Source organism: Mustela nivalis (genome assembly GCF_964662115.1).
Source record: "Mustela nivalis genome assembly, chromosome: 14".
NCBI classification, from domain to species: domain Eukaryota; kingdom Metazoa; phylum Chordata; class Mammalia; order Carnivora; family Mustelidae; genus Mustela; species Mustela nivalis.
This window is the reverse complement of record NC_139033.1, coordinates 71,896,278-71,918,232: the sequence shown is the minus strand read 5'-3', so window position 1 is coordinate 71,918,232 and position 21,955 is coordinate 71,896,278. Positions and strand designations below refer to the sequence as shown.

Sequence of the window (21,955 nt, the reverse complement as noted above, 5' to 3'; positions counted from 1 at the left end):
ACATAATAAATAAATAAAACAATTGTATATACAAAAAAAAAGTTAAGCACAAAATTAACATATGATACAGCAATTCCGCTCTAGGTATATACCCAAAAGAATTGAAAGCAGAAACTCAAACAGATACTTGTATACAAACATTCATACCAGCAACTCTCCATAACAGCCTGATGGTGGAAACAACCCATGTGTCCATGAACAGATGGATGACTGAAAAGAAAAAAAAAGTGGTTTATGCATATATAGGAATATTATTTAGCTTTGAAAGGAGCTGAAAGTTTGATACATGCTATTTAGCATGGATGATCCTTAAAAAAAATACCATGCCAAGTGAAATAAACCAGACATAAGAGGGCAAATACTGTATGTTTCCACTTATCAGGGTATCTAAACTGGTTAAATTCATTAAGACCATAGTGAAATGGTGGTTATTAGGTACTGAGGAGATGTAGGAATATGGATTAAAATTTATAGGTAGAGAGTTTCCATTTGAGATGATGAAAGTGTTGTGGAAATGGATAGTGGTGATAGACAACATTGCAAGTCTGCTAAATAACCATGAATTATACACTTAAAAATCATTATAATGATACTTTTATGTTTCATATACTTTACCACCATGAAAGGTATGATTCAAGAAAGAAATTAAAATGGAAATCAGAAACAGTGGCTTCACGATGAGCTTCTTACATACTGTATTAGAAATACAAATTGTTGTATGTTTTGCTGTCTTTTGTGAATATTACGATTTTCATTTCACCTTAAATTTACTAACAAGTTAATGTGTTTTAACATCTTCTTGAGATTTTTATAGATGCACATACAGCATTAGAAAATAATACAGAGCGATAACCACATATGTTTTACCCAGTTTCCTCCAACAGTTCAAAAACCTGTGGTATAATAGCACAACCAGGATATTGACATTTATAAAATCCACCAATTTTAAGACTTCCACAATTTTACTTATATTCATTTGGAGTGTACATGTCTATATACTTAGTTCTATGCAATTTTATTACAGGTATTTAGGTTCATGTATCGACCATTACAGTCAAGATACTGAACAGTTCCATCTCAGAAGGATCCATGGCTTGACCCTTCTGTAGGCATACCCACGTCCTCCAGAACCTTCTCTCTCTGCTTATCCATTCCCATACCCATCCCTAAACTCTGGCCAAGCATTAATCTGTTCTCTGTTTCAGTAATTTGACTTTCAAAAATGTTACATAAGTGAAATCATTTATAAATGAGGTGCAATTTTTTCAGGATTCGCTTTTACCACTCACACAATTCCCTAGAATTTCATCCAAGTTGTTGTTTGTATTAATGTGCATTCCTTTTTATTGCAAAATAGTTTTTCATTGTGTGACTGTTTATTCACCTCTTGAAGGACAAAAGGTCTTTTTCCAGCTTTTGGCTACTTTGACAAAGCTGCTATAAACATATTTTGAATTTTTGTGTGACCATGTTTTTATATTTTTGTGGAATAAGTGTGTAATTGCTGAGTCATGTTATAATTGCATGTTAGTTTTATAAGAACCTGTCAAACTGTTTTCTAAAGTCCTGATGTCATTTTACCTTCCCACCAGCCATATGTGAGTGATTCATTTTCTTGGCATCCTCTTCAGCATGTGGTATGGTCACTAGCACTTAATTTAGCCATTCATTTATTAAACAGTATTATTATTTTAATTTGCACTTCTGTGACCAATGATTTGAGTATTTGCTTATGCACTTATTGCCATCAGTATACACTTATTGGTAAAATACTTATTCAAAGCTTTGCACCATTTTCTAATAGAATTGTTTTACTACTGTTAAATTTGAGTTATTTCTTTATTCTAGGTACCAAGCCTTTGTTGGATATGTGATTTGCAAATATTTCCTCTTAATAGCTTTTCATCCTATTCACACGGATGTTCACAGAGCAGTAATTTTTAACTTAAACCATATCAGTTTGTCGGGGTTTTTTTTTCCTTTTATGCATTTAGTATGAAGTCTAAAAACTATTTAGTCCTAGATCCCAAATATTTTTTCTTTTTTTTTTGAAAGTTCTATGTTTTGACACTTATTTGAGTTCATGATCCATTTTGAGTTTAATTTTGTTTCAAGTGTGAGATTTAGGTCAAGTTGTTTTTTTTTTTTGTTTTGTTTTGTTTTATATTGTTTTTTATTTTTTTTATTTAGGTCAAGTTTTATGTTTTGCCAATGTCATCCACTTGTTTCAACACTTACTTGTTGAAAGCTATCCGTTTACCATTGAATCAGTTCTTCACCTTCATCAAAAAATAGTTCACCATATTTGTGTGCATCTATTTTGGGTTTCTTGTGTTCTATAGAATTGTCTCTACTGAAATTATATACTAAGGTTAGTATGAGTAGATTGATTTCTCATTTTTATCCTTTGTCACAATTATTTTAGCTGTTATAGGGTCTAGTCTAGTCCCTTCTATATAAATTCTAGAGAAACTTTCTTTATGTCTATAAAAGACACTGTCAAGATTTTGATAGGAATTGCACTAAGCCTATAGGTCAATTTGAGAAGAATTGACATCTTTACTGTATTGAGTCTTTCAATACATGAATGCAATCAGTGTCTTTCCACTTACTCTGATCTTTTTTGATGTCTCAGTATTTTGTCATTTGCAGTATATAGATTCTGTATATGCTTTCCTAATTGTTTCATTTTCTTAGCTATAGTTTTACATTTTTTTTATTTGCAGGTTGTTCATTGTTAGTGTATAATAATGTAATTGGTCTTTGTATGTTGATCTTGTATCCTGCAGAATTTCAGAGATCACTTATTAGTTCTAGGAGTATTTTTGTAAATTATTTACATAATCGTCTCCATATAGAGACCATTTGATTTCATCTTTTCCAGTTTATATCTACTTATCTCTTTTTTCTGGCTTCATATAGTAGCTAAAACTTCCAATACTATGTTGAAGAGAGAGTGGTGAGGACAGACATCCTTGCCTTGTTTCTGGTTTCAAGGAAAGCAGCCAATATTTAAGTATAACCCTGAAGCATGATATTAGCTGTAGATTTTTTTTTCTGGATATTCTTTATCAAGTTGAGGTGATTTCCTTCTACTCCTAGCTTTCTAAGAGTTGTTTTCATAAATCTATATTGGATTTTGTAAAAAAAAAAAAAAAAATTTCTCTCTAAAGTTGATAGAATCATGTGATATTTTCTTCTTTTTTTTTTTTAATTTTTTATTTTTTATAAACATATATTTTTATCCCCAGGGGTACAGGTCTGTGAATCACCAGGTTTACACACTTCACAGCACTCACCAAAGCACATACCCTCCCCAATGTCCATAATCCCACCCTCTTCTCCAAAACCCCCTCCCCCCAGCAACCCTCAGTTTGTTTTGTGAGATTAAGAGTCACTTATGGTTTGTTTCCCTCCCAATCCCATCTTGTTTCATTTATTCTTCTCCTACCCACTTAAGCCTCCATGTTGCATCACCACTTCCTCATATCAGGGAGATCATATGATAGTTGTCTTTCTCTGCTTGACTTATTTCGCTAAGCATGATTCGCTCTAGTTCCATCCATGTTGTCGCAAATGGCAAGATTTCATTTCTTTTGATGGCTGCATAGTATTCCATTGTGTATATATACCACATCTTCTTGATCCATTCATCTGTTGATGGACATCTAGGTTCTTTCCATAGTTTGGCTATTGTGGACATTGCTGCTATAAACATTCGAGTGCACGTGCCCCTTTGGATCACTATGTTTGTATCTTTAGGGTAAATACCCAATAGTGCAATTGCTGGGTCATAGGGCAGTTCTATTTTCAACATTCTGAGGAACCTCCATGCTGTTTTCCAGAGTGGCTGCACCAGCTGATATTTTCTTCTTTAGCTTTTCATACATTGATTCACTGATTTGATATTCTTTAAAGATTTTATTTGTAAGTAATCTCTGTCCCCAACATCGAGCTCAAACTCAGAACCCCAGGATCAAGAGTCACACATTCCAGTGACTGAGCCAGCCAGATAGCCCACACTGACTCTTCTTAGAATGTTGAACCAACTTTGCACAACTGGTTATGGCATATACTTTTGTTTATGTGTTGTTAGATTTAATTTACCAATATTGTGTTGAACATTTTTGCATTTAAATTCATGGGGGCTATTGGTCTTTAGCTTTGTTATTTTGGGTTTCTGTCAGGTTTTGGTTTCCTAAAATGAGTTGAGAATTGCTCCATTCTATTTTCTAGAAAAGGTTATGAAAAATAGTGACAATACTTCCTTAAATGTTGAGTAGAATTCTCTTGTAAAACCACCTGAATTGGAAGATTTTTTTCAGGACTTTTTAAATTGTCAGTTCATGTTCTTTGATAGTTATAGGGCTATTCTAATTATCTATCAGACCCTGGATGAGTTTTGGTAGTTTGCAGTTTTTGAGAAATTGGTCCATTTTTCCTACATTGTCAAATTTTTGAGCATGAAGTCTTTTTTGTAATGTCCCCTTATTATCTTTTTAACAGGCAGCACAAGATCTATAATTATGTTCCTTATTTGGTTTCTGCAATTGTGATATGCATCTTTTCTCTTCTTACTTTAGGTAGGAACGGAAATTATTGATTGGAGATATTTCCTCATTTATAATGCTATAAGTTTCTTTCTTACCATGGATTTAACTGCATCCCATGTATTTTGAGTTTTCATTTTCATTGCTCTTTGACCCATGGATTATTTTAAAGTCTATATCTTAATATCCACATATTTGGAAATTTTCTTGTTAGCTTTCTGTTACTCATTTCCGGTTAGATTCCATATGGTTGGAGAACACATTATGTTTGATTTCAATACTTTTCTTTTTGTTGAGGTTTGTTTTGTGGCCAAAGAACTGATCTATCTTGGTAAAGGTTCAGTGGGTATTTGGGGGAAAAAAAAATATATATATATATTCTGCTATTGTTGGGTATGATGTTCTGCATATATCAATTAGAGTCTGTTGATTGTCTTCTATGTCTTTGCTGACTTTCTATCTAGTTGTTCTATCAGTTTTTAAGAGGAAGGTGTTGGATTCTCTAATTGTGGATTTTCTACTTCTCCTTGAAACTTGGTCAGTTTCTGATTCATGTATTTTGAGGCTCTATTTGTATACATCTTTAGGATTAGTATTGTTGTCTTCTCAGCATACTGATCCTCATATCCTTGTTATGTCTCTCCTTTTTCTCTAGTTACATTTCTTGTTTTGATAACTTTTCTTAATCTGTTATCAATACAGTCACCCCTGTTTTCTAAAAATTACTGGTTGCATGATTTTTTTTTTCTGTGAAGTTGAAATAATTTTGTTCTAAACATATTTGGGGCCATGCTTTATTTCATGTCACCAATCTCTATGTTTTAATTCATGCAATTAGGCCACTTATATTTAAGGTAATTATTGAAATGAAGATGATTACTTTATTATTTGTTTTCTGTTTGTTTTCTCTAACCCTTTTTTTCTGTTTCTCTTTTCTCACCTTTCTATGGGTTACTTGAACAGTATGGGGGAGTCTGTGTTGATTTGTTTTTGATGCTTTTTATCACAGTATAATACACATAACTAAACATGCCATTTTAACTATTTTTAGTGTACACAGTTCAGTGGCATTAAGTACATTTTCAGTGTTGTGCAGCTATCATCACTGTCATCTCCAGAACTTTTTCATCATTCTAAACTGAAACTTAACAGTAATTCCTCATTCCTAGTTCCCGGTAACCACCATTTTGCTTTCATTCTATACGAATTTGTTTATCCTAGGAACTTCATTTAAGTGGAATCTTGCAATATTTGTCATTTTGTATCCGGCTTATTTCATTAGCATAATGTCATCCGGGTTCACCCATCTTATGGCATGTATCAAAATTCAAAGGTTGAATAATATTCCATTGTATAAATACTATGTTTTGTTTATTCATTAATCGGTCAGTGAGCATTTGAGTTGTCCCCCCCTTTTGGCTATTGTGAATAATGCTGCTATGAACATGGGTGTACAAATATCTCTTTGAGTCCCTGCTTCCAAATACTTTGGCTATACACCAGAAATGGAATTGCTAGATCATATGGTAATTTTATATTTAGTTGTTGAGGAAGCACCATGCAATTTTTCATAGTAGCTCTGTCATTTTATATTATTTATTGTATTTTTTGTATTTTTTTCTAGATTTGTTGAGATAAAATTGATATGTAATATTGTATAAATTTAAGAAGTACAGCAAGTTGATTTGATGCTTATATATTGCAAAATGATTACCACTGTAGTGTTAGCTAACATCTCCATCATATCACATAATTACCATTCTTTTGTGTGTGTGTGTGAGAACATTTAAAATCTACTCTTTCAGCAACTTTCAAACATACCATATAGTATTATTAACTATAATAATATTTTACATTTTATTCATCTTATAACTGTAAGCTTATATTCTTGTACCAACATTTCCCCATCCCTTTCATCCCCGGGCCTTGGTAATATATAAGTTTTTTATAAGTTAGGCTTTTTTACATTCCACCTATGAGTGATATCAAATAGTATTTGTCTTTCACTTTCTGACTTCTTTTACGTAGCCCTTAAGTTCCATCCATGTTGTTACAAGTAGGATTTTCTTCTTGTAGCCACATATATTCTGTTGTGTTTGTATTTGTATGTTTGTGTATCACATACATACCATTTCATCATTCAGCCATTGATGAACACTTAGGTTATTTTCATTTTTTTGTTTATTGTGAATAAACAGAATTGTTTGTGCATTGTGAATAGTGCTGCAATAAACCTAGGATATCTCAAAGATACCTTCCTAAGATCCTATTTTCATTTCCTTTGGATATACAGCCAGAACTAGGATTAGTGGATCACATAGACATTCCATGATTAACTTTTTGAGGAACTTCCATACTGTTTTCCATAGTGGCTGTGCCAATTTACATTCCCACCAACAGTGCACAAGGGCTCCTTTTTTTCCCAATTCTCAACAACACGTTTTCTCGTATTTTTGATGATTGCCATTCCAACAGGTGTGAGGTGATATCTCCTTGTGGTTTTGATTTGCATTTCCCTAATGCTTAGTGATGTTGAACATCTTTTCATGTACCTGTTGACTATTTGTATGTCTTCTTTGGAAAAATGTCTATTCAGTGCCTCTGCCTCTTCCTAATTGGATTGTTTGTTTTTGTTGTTGAGCTCTACCAACAATGCACAATAATTCCAGCCCTTCCACCTCATCATGGACACATTATTTTCTATTTTATTTGTTTTATAATGGGAAACCTAATGGATATGAAATTATATCTCATTGTGGCTTTGTTTTGCATTTCCCTAATGATTAGTGATTCTGATCATCTTTTCATGTGTGTTTGGCCATTTGTATATATTCTTTGGAAAAATGTGTATTTGAATCTTTTGCCCATTTTTTAATTGGGTCATTTGATTTTGTAACTATTCGTTTCTAGGCATTCTTTCTTTTTTCTGGATATCAATCCCTTATCAGATATATGATTGGAAAGTATTTTCTCTATAGTGATATGGAGTATACCTGTTTGCATAGTTTTCATAGTGGTTGCTGTAAGTATTACAATATATATGTGACTTATCACAGTTTGCTGGTACCAACATTTTACCACTTAAAGTATGGAAACCTCACTTATGTTTTAAGTCCTTTAACTTCCACACTTTAAGATATCATTTTCTTAAGTATCACATTGCTGTTCTATTTCTTTCTCAATCATCAGATTAACTTATGAAACTCATAAGTAAAAGGATTGTATATATCTGGGTATCGGTTCTTTTCCTTATTCCTTCTTTCCTTATGTGCTACGATTTTTCTTTTTAATTTCCTTTATGTTTGAAGATTTTTCTTGAGACAGCCTTTAAGGATAGGTTTGCTAGTGGCAAATTCTTTTAATTTTTCTTTGTACAAGAATGCCTTTATTTCCTCTTCTTTCCTAAAAGACAGTTTTTTTTTTTTTTAATACAGACAGAATTTGCAGTTGACATTTCTTATCCTTCATCATTTGCAAGAAAAATGCTTTGCCACTTCTTTCTGGACTCTGTGGTTTCAAATGAGAAATTTGCTGTTATTTTTCAAGTTGGTGTTTAAATACTTTGAAATGCTTATTTCTCTCTCATTTCCTTCAAATATTTTCTTTCTCTTTCATTTTCAGAAGTTCAGTTATAAGGTGGATAGGTATGTATTTCTATGGCTTGTATCTGTTAGGAGATTTCTCAGTTCTTTTGATCTGTGGTTGTGTCTGTTTTACCAAATCTGAGAAGTATTCAGCAACTATTTTTCTCATCTCATTCAGAGACTCCAGTGATAAAAATGTTGTATTTTTTGTTATTGTCCTACAAGCATCTGAAGTTTCTGTTCATTTTAAAAATACCCTATTTTCTCCCTGTTCAGACTGGGTGGATTCAATGGATCTGTGCTCTGTCCTCTTCACTCTTCTTTTGAATTTATCACCAAATTGGTTGTTTTTATTTATATTATTATCATCATCATCATTTCTGTTGTATTATTTTTCAGTTCTACATTTTCCATTTGGTTCTTTTTATAACTTCCAGTTCTTTGCTGAAATTTTCTATTTTTTCTTATATTCCAAAAGATTTTGTAATTGATTGTTGAAACAACTATATTGTGGCTGTTAAAAATCCTTGTCAGATGTTGGAACCATCTCAGTGCGAACATCAGTTATTATCTTTCTCATTTAAGTTGAGATTTTTCTTGATTTTTTGGTATAGCTAGTGATCTCTTATTGTATCCTGGGAATTTTGTCTGTTAAGTTAGGAGACTCAGGGTCCTGTTGAAATTTTTTCATTCTTGTAGGCAGTCACAGATTTAGAATGGCTACTTTTGTGGGCCATGATTCCAATGGCAGTTTATTTTTCACTGCCTGTCCATTGTTATTTTGGTTGGCTAGGTTTACCTAATGCCACTAGGCTTTTTCACTGGGCCCTGCCGGCACTGCCTAAGAGAGCTGAATGGATTTGTATAGGCAAGCCTTTACATGCCTCCCAGGGAGGGAGAAGTGGGGGATCTGCAGGGACAAAGAGACTTTCTGGGCTGGGCCACTTACTGCCAAGTGTTAGAGTTTTAATGAAGGGAACTTGAATAACAATATCTGAAAAAAAAGATATAAAAATGGAAAGTAAGTGCAGGGGGAAGGGGGGGAAGGCACAAGGTGCTGAAAACCAAATGAGTGTCCTTCACAGCATTTTCTAGGGATGGCCCTATGTAATTCCCATCCATGATGGGCGTGAAGGAAATAACAGAGGGTCCCTCCCGTGTTTCTGTTCATTGATTTTCTGGAATAGACTGTCTCACCTAATTATCATGACAACTAGCATTATTGCGCTGTATTTTAGCAGACATTATTGTGATGGCATTCCCTATGGGGAGGATAAGCACAATTTAGTTCTACTGAAGTAACCAAAGAAGAAACCAAAGAAAATAAGTTACCACAAATGGCATTTGGGTTGTTCTGTACTGTTCATGGCATACTTTCATGTAGGTTAGCTAACCTTCCCAGGTGAAACATGTTTTCTTCACTGGATCTTGTAAGGGCACCATGAGAGGGGTTTCTGTGTGGCTCAATCAGTTAAGCCTCTGCGTTAACTAACACTTCCACTTTAGTCATGATCCCAAGGTCCTGGGATTGAGCCCATTTAGGCTCCATCTCAGCTTGGAGTCTGCTTCTCCCTCTGCCTCTGCCCTTCCCTTAACTTGAGCTCTCTCTTTCTCTCTCTCTCAAATAAATAAATAAAACCTTAAAGAAAAATAAAGGCACCATCAAGAATGTAGGTATGAATAGTAAAAGTAGTAGTTCACCTAATTATTAACCCTTTAGATTTTTGTCCAACACTTGTCATTCAGAATATTTTCTGAGTGTGAGTTCTTATGTATTTTCCTCTCAGAAGTTATGAATGGTGGATATATACATATTAGCAGATGCATCTTTAACAGTTCAGCATTTAAATACGTATATGAGCAAAGATGGTTATAAATGTGTAATGGTAAATCATATTTTGGGTTCTTAGGTCTTCCTATAGCTGGATTTTCATTAAGCAAAGTCTTCAGGAGACATGATATCATCTACATCTACTTGACATACTTATTAAGTGAGAGAGTCAGAATGAAGCATTTAATATCTTGGACGACACTAAAGCATAGTTTGTTATCAGCTCAAAGCATTTTTAAGTATTTTTTTTAAATGCTGGTTATTGCAGATAATGGTATGTATTGAAAAATATTATAATTGAAGAATAGGCTTAGTATAGTACTTTGAACTGCACTGCTCTGTGTTTTCCATTATGAAATAGCTTTAGGGTGACTCTTTCCATTCAGACTAAAAGCAAATGCAGCCAGCCTTTGTGACCAAGAGCTCAATTTCATTACTTCATTATAATAATTATTGACAAGAGGATGCAGATGTATATTGATTTAGAGACAAACTTACGTCTTATTATTGTTATTTCTCTGTCACTGGATAAGTTGACACAGACTATGGTATGCATCATTTAAAGAAAGACTGGGAAAAGATCAATTTCAGAAAATTTAACCAGGGTTTGGGAATTTCAGAATATTCATTTAATTATAGTTTTAATTCTTAGCTATAGAGAATGATTTTTAAGTGTCACACAGTAAAAGACAGTTTTTCAAACATTATGGAATTTGTTTAAAGAAGTTTAAATTGAGGGGAAATCATTCCCCTCATTTACATGACTTATAATATCTCAAGCCTAAGCTGTTGGGAGCCTGGACCTTCCTCACTTTCTCCATCTTTCCATGGGTACCACAAAACCCATGCCACCCCTATTAACAGAATGACTGGGCTTTGATCATATGTATAAACTGGTATATGTAATAATAAGCTCTTCTCTCTCTGAGGCATTATAGTTTTGGATCATCCATATTTTAAGCCAGTGATTCTTAAATAGCCAATTTTTTACTAGTGATTTAATTTAAAGTAACTCAAATTCATATGACATTTTTTCTCACTTAAAACTTCAGGACATTTTACCATCACAGTGCCGGCTCGTAAAGCTCCGCGAAGGTAGCAATTTTTTTGTTTGTTTACTGCATTTTCCCTAGCAACCTAGAGTAATGTCTGGGATACAGTAGCCACCCAATATCTGTTGAAAGTATGAACACTATTTTTTTCTTAAGATTTTATTTATTTGACAAAGAGGGAGCACAAGCAAGGGGAGCAGCAGGCAGAGGGAGGGGAAGAGGGAGAAGCAGGCTCCCCGCCAAGCAAGAAGCCTGATGTAGGACTTGCTTCTGGGACTACAGGATCATGACCTGAGCTGAAGGCAGACACCTAACCAACACCTACGCATTCCTGAACACGTTTTTTAAGACACTGAAAAAAGGAGCCATTATAGGTAGTCATTGTTGATGGGATGAAGACCTCAGATTTAGTGTCAGGTAATCTAAATAACTGTCCTAGTTTTACTATTGATTTTCTGTGTGATCTCAGGTAGTCTACCAAAACTCTCTGTACTTTTTACCTATGAAATGAAGCAATGAGATTTGATGAATGATGAAATGCAATCCATATTTAAATGTGAGTAATTCAGGGATTCACGTTTAGCAGCATGCAGTTAGGAAGGGGCTGGCTGGAAGCAAAGTTACAGTTTGTGGCCATGGAACCACTGTTGCCAACTGGCATGTCAACTTGGAACTGAAACTCTGATCTCTGGCTACTGAATTTGGCTCCACCATTGAACTCATCACAAACATCATCATTATCATCATCATCATCATCATCATCATAATGCTTTTCTATTCTTTGGCATAGAAAATTTACTTTTAGGAATGAGCAAAATGAGATCTGACACAGAAGAGTGAAATGTAACATAATGATAAAAAGAACTAGACTTAAATTCTGGATCCAAAATTTTCTGAGATTCTAGCCAAGTAATTTAAATCTCTTTGTGTCTCAATTTTGGCATCTGTAAAAGGGGATAATGATAATATCTAAATGGAGCAACTTATTTCAAGTTCCTAGGACGTGGTAAGCTTTGGAAGCCTTAGAGCCTAGCTGATATAAATGAATTAGATAGGTGAGGGAAATGAATTCATGAAAAATAAATCTGTGTTTTTGGCTTTAAACAACCATGAAGAGATGAGCAAGCTGGAGAGTATAGGACAGAGACAGACTGCGGGCTATGTCATGGCGCCCCCTACTGACCAGTTATCATAATTTGGTCCATCTCTTATCTCTGCATCTCATTCTTGTCATCTGTAAAATGTTGATGATAATATCATCTACCTCATAGAATTATTGAGAATTTTAAGTGAAACAATCTTAGAACAATGATGGCATACAGTAAGCACTCAATTAATGTGGCCACTGTTAACTGTGTTTCGTTAAGTCCATCCAGGGAAGTTAGGGCTGGAACTGAAAGAGATGTGGAAGACTCTCAGCCCAATGAGTGAAGAGAACACAGTGTGAATTCACTAGAACCAAATAGGTTAGGATAGTCTACCTTGATTCTTTTTTTTTTTTTTTTTTCCATAAAGTAGGCTCCGTGCCCAACGTGGGGTTTGAACTCATGGCCCAGAGATCAAGACTTGAGCTGAGATCAAGAGTCTGATGCTTAACTGACTCAGTCACCCAGGCACACCTCTACTGTAATTTTTTTTAAGAAAATAATTTTAAAACATATTAGAGCTTTGGGATTATTAGAAAGAAAGGCTATACAGATGCAAGATGTCGAAAGTCCCCACTTTAGTCATTGACAAAAAATAACGTGGTCCCTAGTTTATTCTCTGACAATGAGTCTTCCTTTTAACCAAAAAGATATGCCCAAAAGAACAGGTCTTTTAGTCTCCTGCCACATGAATTAGAAGATATTTCTATACAGTGGTCTCAAAGTTGTAAATAGATTGTCAATCTTTTTGTACCAGGGCAACAGCTGTGATATCTCAATGAGTCACTACCCACCTTCTGTTCATCTGGAAGCCCAAAATCATCTTGTCTGTAGAAAAGTGAGTTGATGTGTGTTGGGGCAGGGCGGGAGGTAATGCCTTAAAATTTCTGCACAGTCTTTTAGCTAAATTCCTGAAACTGCAAAGTCACCACAGGCAGACTAATATAAGACAGAATTGGGAAAACAGAGGTCAAATTCACAAAGACAATGAAAGCAAGGCTGTCTCTACTATATGTTTCAAAGTTCATTTCTTTTTAGTGAGCTATAAAGAGACATGAAATAAGCCTATATAGTTCACAATTGCGAAGTCTTTTTTAATTGGGAATACCTTGGTACATAAGACCATAAGTTAGCTCATTTAAAAAAATCATGTGTGGTTGTTGAAAAATAGAACATAACCCTTTCTTTCAAGTGCACTGAGGTCTGATGGCCCTCTTACCAGAGAGGAATGGAAGTTTTCTCTTTAGAAGCATTGTTTCTTACACACTAAGGTCATTTAGACTGAACTAAGTGCTTCTTTAAAATCTAGATATCCCCCAAAAGTGTCAGTTGGCTTTATTACTCATACTTTAAAGTATATTACTTTTTTCTCCAACTTTTCTCTCTTCATCAACTGCGGATTTGACCTTGAAGTTAGTGGAATTTCAAATGGAAGATTAAAATTAAATTAAATTAGAAATTAAATAAAATATTGAGGGACTTCTGAGGTAGGTTAGCTCAAATTAGGAACTTTGGTCAGATGTCCAAGGAGTCATTTGGGAAGGAAGGAGAAGACATTAGGAGATTTGATGAGAACAGAGACTAGATTAATTTAGTTTGTAATTATACTAAGATTTTCAGAAGTAGATTGTCCATTTCCAAGAATCCTATGTATTATATTTAAACTGTAAATAATTAATGCTTGAAGCTGTTTCTAAAGTCTGTGCTAGTTAATTACAACACAGGGTGAATGTTAATGACTACAGAATTAGCAGGGCTCAGAGCAAAATGAAAATGCAGGCCTCTTGTTCAGAAAGCAAGACAGAAGAGTTGTTAAATTATTAAGTATAAAACTACTCTTTTTCTGACATCTCTCTCTCAACTGATCATAGTGGTTTTTATTTACTATTTAATATAGTTCCAAAAAAAGAAAAAAGGTTTAAATTATTAGCGTTCATTTTACTGTTCATCTTTATATTATATAACACAAATATAGTAATATTTAACTTAAATGTAGAATTGCCAAAATTATAGAATTTATATGTCATAGATCATGTTATTCTTACCAAAACAGCAGCAACACCACACAAACCTTCTCTACCATTTTTATTTCACTTCTTAATATATGCACAGTGTACCAACACACTCTCCCTCTGGCTCATTGATGAGTAAGGAAGGACTACAGCAAAAAGAACTATGGCTTTCCCTTTCTTTCTCTTTTTATGTCTTTATTTTCACCATCAGCAACCTGGTAATTCAAAGGAAGAAATGCAAAAAATAAAGTATCTGATAGGATTTCTTGTGTTGGAGAGAAAAATTTTTTCTTCTTTCTATTCTAGGTTCTTTGGTCTAATAATTAAATCAACATAAGACAGAGTAGCAGGAGAAAAACAAGTTTAATTTCATAAAAATAAGAGCCTATAAACATATGAGCCTCAAAGAAGAAACAAAACCAGGCAGCTTTTATATGTTTTAGACAAACAATAAGTTTGTGAAAAATTGACCAAAAAAAGTTCAGGCTTTGAGTAGTAAATTAGTGAAGAAATAACAGGGCTTTGTGATATAGCCTTCTCTGAATTCCCCGTCTCTGATGGTAAGGTCGTCTCTTTACCTCCTGTACGGGACAGGTATCATTCACATGGGAGATTTACTTCCTGCTTTCAGGGGACAGAAGAGCTTCAGAGAGTTCTTCTTGTACTGGCTGTTTCCCAAGTAACTTTAATTCAAGATAATATGCCAAAGTGGCATATTTTGGAGTGGCCATCCTTGAACCCCATCAGTTGTCATTCATGTTTCTTAGAGTTAAATTGCCTTCTTGTGAAGTTCAAAGCAAATTCTGCTTCCATGGAAAGCATGGCCTCTTGGGTTGTCAGCTTCCCCGCTTAGCCATAGACAGAGCATACTTAACCTCACTCATACCAAATCTCACTGAACTCCCAGGAATTGTGGGTCTACCAGAATTCACCATTATATGCACATTATATGCAGATGGGGCCATAAGCGATGGCTGGGGCATGCATGTGGTACAGATACCTCTTCTCACTCACATGTTCTACTACCCCATTGGACTTAACCCACAAAAACACTGGTTGAAATTATAAAAGAATTAAAGCAAGGGGCTATGCTGAGCATGCGCTCCTGGGCAGTTGCCCAGGTTGCAGACTCATGCATCCAGCCCTGCCTTGAAGTTTTGTATAGTTTTGTATTTTTTTTTAATTACACAAATGACAAATCACTTAGCAACATAATTTGTAAAAGTGGAAAATGACTAGTCCTCCTTTTTTATGTGCACTCACACTGTCTCAGACATATAGAAAGTCAGGATAAATACAGACCTTGTTCTGAAATTCTTTCTTCATCATCTGTAGGAAGGAGGAGCCCAGGAGGCAGATAGATAGTTTAACTTTGTCTTCAAACAAACACAATGTTTTATGGACTATAACATTTCAGTAAAATGTTAAGATAAGACATGAGACTTCAGAGAAACAATACTACTCATTAGTGAGTGGAAAGACAGCTATACTTAGATTTAGGGGTTCTAGGTCTAGTCCTGGCCTTGCTATTGGCTAGCTGTGGCCTCAGGCATGCCACTTCACCTCCTTAGTCCTTAACCTCATCCATAAAAAGGTTCACACTCTGATGGTTTCTAGGTTAAAACTGTTCAACTGAAGACACATTTATAGAGGCAACTGGGTGGCTCAGTTGGTTAAGTGTCTGCCTTTGGTCATGATCCCAGGGTCCTGGGATTGAGCCCCACTTCAGTATCTCTGCTTGGCAGGGAATCTGCTTCTCCCTCTGCCTCTGCCTCGTGTCCTCTCCCTCTCTCACTTTCTGTCAAATAAATAAATAAAATCTTTAAAAATAAAAAAAATGAGGATACATTTATAAATTAGGAAACCTACTTTAAAGATATGCTTTTAGACTTTAGAGAATTCTTTCCAGAATTTTCAGAGGTCCCCAGATGTGCCACATGGGCTTCCTCAGATGTATGCTAGGGCCTGCAGTTTGAATAATCACCTTTCCCACATTTCTGCATCTTCTCTATCCTGAAGAACTGTTAATCATTGTCAAAAATCCAGAGAGATTTGGGAGACATTGAAGGACTTATAAGTCCTTAGATTATTTCAGTCCTGTTTTCATTAGATCTTTTAGCTCATGCCCAAATCAAGATTTACCTTGCTAACTGAAAGTTCCACTTCATGACTTATTGAGTAGTGTTATTAATATTTTATTATAAGATTATTTTGATATATTTTTAAAAGGAGTTCCAAAATATAAAATATAATTTTTATTATGTCTTGTGGAAAATTGACTTTTTTCACAGAAAAATAGTCTCAATGCTATAGCCAATAGAGAACTAAATATTTGGGAATAAAGGTGGGAGACAGAAGGGAATTATAGTATGTTGAGTTCCTGTTATGGACCAGGCATTCTGCTTTCTGTATATTATTTTGTTTAACTCCTTCATAATCACTACGGTAGATGGCAATAAGAATATCAGTCATCATCTATGCTAGACCAGAAAGTCTTCTAGAAGCTTTTAAGACAAACTCCAGCCACACTTTTCTTCCATATTCCAGTACTGCCTGACCAACTACCTGCATGGCAAGCCTACTGGGCATTGACCTTTCAGAATCAATATGGCCAAAGTAAGTTCATCCTCTTTCCCCAAAACCCTTTTTGTAGCCACGGCCCTTCTCATCTCAAATGATGGTGAAGGTTCTCTTCCAGTTTCTTTGGCTGGAGCCTTGGGGCCTTCCTTCTCTCCCTCTTTTCTCTCCATGCAGTACGTCCGGAGATCCTGTTGCTCTCACTTCATAATAAGTGTAGCCTGAATCTGACTGAGCACTCCTCACCAGCTCCTCCTGAGTTTGAGCCAGCATGGTCTCTCTCTACAAGCTTTCCTCCTGCCTCTATCCAGACCTCCCCTGTGGTCTGTTTCCAACCCACGGCCAGGAGGAACCTGTTAGAACATGTCTCATTCTGAGTTCAAACTTCTATAATGGCCCCCATTTCACACAGAATGAAAGCCAAGAAGCTGAGCCACCCTTGATCCATCCCTCCCTCCACCTCCCCACAGCATTCTCCACTGCACTGCCTTTTTCTCTTCTACTAATCTCCCCTTTCTTCTTTCACTCCATCCCCACTGATCTCAGAATTCCAAGATCAATCTCACATACTCCCACCTTCTGGCCTTAACCTTGATGGTTCTGTCTGCTTGGAACACCTTCCTCTTGCACATGACTTAGTCCCTCACATCTTCCACGTGTTTGGTTACATATACTTTCTTAGTGAAGTCCCCTCACCTCCTAATGGCTTCCAATCCGTGTCCTCTCAATACCCCTTAACTTGATCTATTTTTCTTATCTTTCTTACATCAGTATCATGTTTCATGTTCTAAGATACTCTATGCTTTATTCCTTCAGCATGGTTATTGTTTATTTTACACTTACTCACCTTCACTGAAATGAAATGTTCATTATTCTAAGCACCAAACATAGTGCTTGACACATGATAAAGGCTCAAAAAAAATCTTTGAGACGTGAGTGAGTGAGTGAATACACAAATGGTCTTATTTATTCCTCATAATAACCCTGATTAAGGTTTCCTTGCCTCCATTTTAGAATGAGAAAATTGAAACACAAAGAGGCTAGGTAACTTTCACAAGCCAGAAGTTCTATAAAAGGAAGAGCTGAGATTAAGAGAGAGCTCTCTGATTTGGACTTTTCCCCCTTATTTATCACACTGTAAAACATGTACTTTATGAAAATATCAGTATTCCATAAAATGTGATGCATTTACAGTCTCTATCTCCCTTTCTCCACACTCTCAGCCAATATTTTTTCAAATGAACCTCTTAAAAGAGTGTAACTAAAGTGACGGGCTTATAAAATAACTTACATGACAAGAATGATAGGAGATGGATTAGTTAGGACTCTGGCTGCAGAGTCATAGAAGCAAACCACTTGAGCTAGTGTGAGGTAAAAAATTAAAACTAAATGACTTGAAAAATATCAAGTAGAATGTGTCATAAGTCTATATGAGCTCATGAAAGCCACAAGAAAAAATAAAGAAGCAAGAGCAGGAAGCATATGAGTTTGGAGAGCTCTCACTCCACTTTCCATAAGTGTCTTTTTCACTTTTCTTTTCCACAGATTACCAGTATGTGCTCCCTCTGTCTATAAGGGACAAGGTGACCATGCTCCAGACATAGGTCTTTCACCTAAATGAGACTATAGTCTCCTAGTCCCAGATCAGAAGCTTACCCTAGGTGAGGTCCCCCTCCCTTTCCAAGCAACAATGGCCAGGGACCAGGACTCACTAACAAGTGACGAGGACAGAGGATGTCTTTGGAAGTTGGGGAATGTAGAGAAAGGGGCTGAGTAGACACTCCATGAGCAGATGAATGTAGCACCCATTGGAACCTCGGAAAGCACACTGTGGAATTAAACAGTTTAAGTTCGAATTCCCGTTTTGGCTTTTTGTTGATTTTGTTTCTTTGTGTTTACTTTCACTCTTGTTCTTAGGTGTAGGGACTAAATATTGGTTACTTGGTGATAGGAAAAAGGACGAAGAAAAAGAAAAGAAAAAAAAACCCTTGGAGTAAAGGAAAGCAAGAAAATAAAAATAAAATAAAATACTAGAGAATTCAGAAATTCTGCATTCTAACTTCAGTTCTGCAACCAAAGAGTAAATGCCTTGGGCAAGTCATTCCCTGGTCTCAGTTTCCTTATCCGTATAAATAAGAAGATGAGCAAGAATCAGTAGGTTTATAAAACAAACTTGATCAGCAGAATGAACCTGTTCAAAACGAAGATTACCCTGACTCTACTAATGAATATTCTGATTTAATTGATCTTGCATGACGTTCTATAATTTGTATTTTCCAGCAGCTTTCCAGACAATTGTGATGATCAACCATACTTGGGAACCACTAGACTAGATGATATTTGAAACACCTCCCAGTGTTTCAATATTTGTTTACATTAAGATTATCTAACTTACAAAACATTGCAATTGTAATAAAATTGATTGCTTATTGTATATCTGGGTGTGTTTGTGAGAAATTCCATAATCTTTTCATTTTGTTTCTGTAGAAAATTAACAATATCCAGCACAAAATAGATTCTCAATAAATAATAGGAACAAATAAATAGTTCTCTGTTTTAAAAATCAACAGTTTTTTGTTATTTCTTTAAGTAATCTACTTCTCATACATGTAGGGGGAAAAAATCAGACTTCATTCAGTTTACCAGGATATTAAAAAATATTTAATAAAACAATCATATATAAACCCAGGCTCATACCTAAAAGCTCTTGATAATAGAGTTTCATTTTTGTCTTTTGTCTTTTGTGGATAAAGATATATATATATATATATAAATGTAATATCCCCAACATGTTTTATGTGCTATGAAAATGCATATTGTTGTGTTATTGTAGTTCTTCCATTTTACCACCCTAGCTTCTTATTTTCAACCTATCAACTTTGCCAGAGTCAAAATATTGCTCAGACAAGTTCTGCAGAGAATTTTATTAGCCCTGATCTTTTTGAATGCCAGGTATCCCTTTTGGAAACAAATACAGTATTATGGGTTTCTAAAGGGGTTGAACTCAAGGCAGGGATTCTGGAATGTCATTCTGCCTTTGTGCCTATTAGCTGAATAAAAGTGGGCAAAACACATCATCCCTTTGGGCCTCCAATTCCTCTTCTGTGAAATGAATTCCATATTCATTCAGGCACTGTAATTTCTAAAAATAATTAGGAGGTAAGAAAAATTACTCACACCAGTGTCCTTAATTCTGAATGTTACTCTAACTCTGCTTAATACTTAGATCTACTGTTTTTCTCATCCCCTATCGATGCTCTTTTAATATGCTACCTAGGGCCACAAAATGATATTGCTTAAGCAGAATTCTGCTGATACCTACACTTTTCAACACCAGATAATTTTTGTGTGTGACACAAGTCCCTTTCCATGTGAACTTTCAGAAGAGAAAAATCACAGCTCAGCAAAAAACATGTGATAGGATTGGAAAAGTTACCTCCCATGACTCTGGGCCTAGTTACAATTCCATGTTGTCACTTTCTTCAGAAAGCATCAATAATGAAGGGTTATGATTTGTTTTGAACATCAGCAAGCCTCTGGTACTGTGCTTGGGAAGCTTGTGCCCTGATTTGTGTCCTCCTGTGATGGTAGAAAAACCACCCGGTGAAGAATGATACCTTTTAGCCCTTTATTTACAGCTGCTTAGTTGCAATGATGATAAAAGAATGAATCACAGGAAATGGATACTGTCTTGTGTGTGGAGTGTATACTACAAAATCAAAACACCATTGCATGAGTTTTATTGATTTTTAAAGAAGATAAAATCATTACTATTACAAAAGTATATGTAGAATATCAAACCTATTTATTGTGATGACATTACTTGTGATAGGTTTTATTTTCTGGAAAGCATAAAAATATAAAATGTAACATATGCAAGAACACAATCATGTAAATTTTCTATGGAACTCCCTTCTCTCATCACTGAATTTAATGTTTGTCAGAGTAGTTCCTAAGAGATCTTAAGTATCTTTTTCTTTCAGGCTAGTTTTTACATCTAATTATTATGTTTTGTTATGTTTCAGAACAGCTGAGCATCACATACCAAGAGTGACACCCAGTTTAAAAAAAAGAAAAAAAGGCTGCAAGGTTTGGATCTTTTCCTGCCTTAAAAGCAAGAAAAATGGAAAATTGATCATCAAAGGTAAAATTGTGTCATTTCTCCTTATATAACACAACCCTACAGCTTCTTTTCCAGCTATGTTATGCAAAACAATTTCTTTTTTTTAATAGCATGGTATATTCAAGTATAAATATTTCTGGCTTATAATTCCAGTCATATTAAGAGGCTGCTGAGTTTAGTCTGTGAGTTTTAACTCCCTAGTTGCTTGTTATAGAATGTGGATGAGATGCGTTTTATATGCTCAATCTGAATTCTTGCTATTAGCCTAGAATGGCAGATGAGGCAAATGCCATTTTCCTGACTGTGGACCAAAATAGTATACTTTACGGTAAGCATAGATTTATGAAAGTGGATGGCATTGCATCAGTTTTAAATTTTTTTGTGTGTTGTACAGGTTTGAACTTATCTGGGGAATGTGTTCAGCAAGATCTACATGCTTTAAGATAGGCAGAGGAAATGCAATGCTGTGATCTCCACTCCTTTCCTATCATTATGGAGTTTTGAGAAGGGAAAAATGGAGGGTCTTAATGATGTCCAAGTCTGAAACCCCACATATGGGGTGTCTGATCAGAAGGGGGTTAATATTGCTCAATATATGAATAAGCTGTCATCTTTCTTGGGGTCGCTTGCTTGAGACAATGATTTGGGTGTGGTTTTTAACTGGGAAGCTCATCCCAAGGGTGGGAGCGTGAACTGGGGAAGAAGTCACGTGCAAAATAAGGTGAGGGGGAGTAGACAAGTCCTCGGTGTGGGCTATAGGAGCGCGATTCCCTGGGATCTAGAGGAGAGTGGGAGACTTCCCAGAATTTCTGCCTGTAAGACATGTGGCAAGAGGTTTATCTACTGGCTTTCCCCTGTTGGATTGCCCCCCAGGGGCACTGATTTCCCCCTGTAATGCTGGGTTGTTCTGGCCCTGCATGGGGCTGGAAGACACTCAGTGGTCACTTGGGGCTGGACACTAGAAAGGTGAAGAGAACCCAAGTTGGTACAGAACCGTCTGTCTGTGCTGATGTGGCTGAAACCACAGGTAGACCAAGGGGCGTGATGCAGGGAACCAGAGGCATCTCTTATACATTCTTTT

At 35.5% G+C, this 21,955-nt stretch overlaps 1 protein-coding gene across 1 annotated transcript in view; it reads left to right on the top strand.

The window, feature by feature from the left end:
• Positions 1–21,955, top strand: part of DLGAP1 (DLG associated protein 1) — an 812,994-nt gene that overhangs the window by 277,380 nt on the left and 513,659 nt on the right. The window contains exon 3 of the mRNA XM_082699052.1: positions 20,777–20,895. The gene's annotated coding sequence lies outside the window, so the exon portion shown is untranslated. The remainder of the gene's footprint in view (positions 1–20,776; positions 20,896–21,955) is intronic.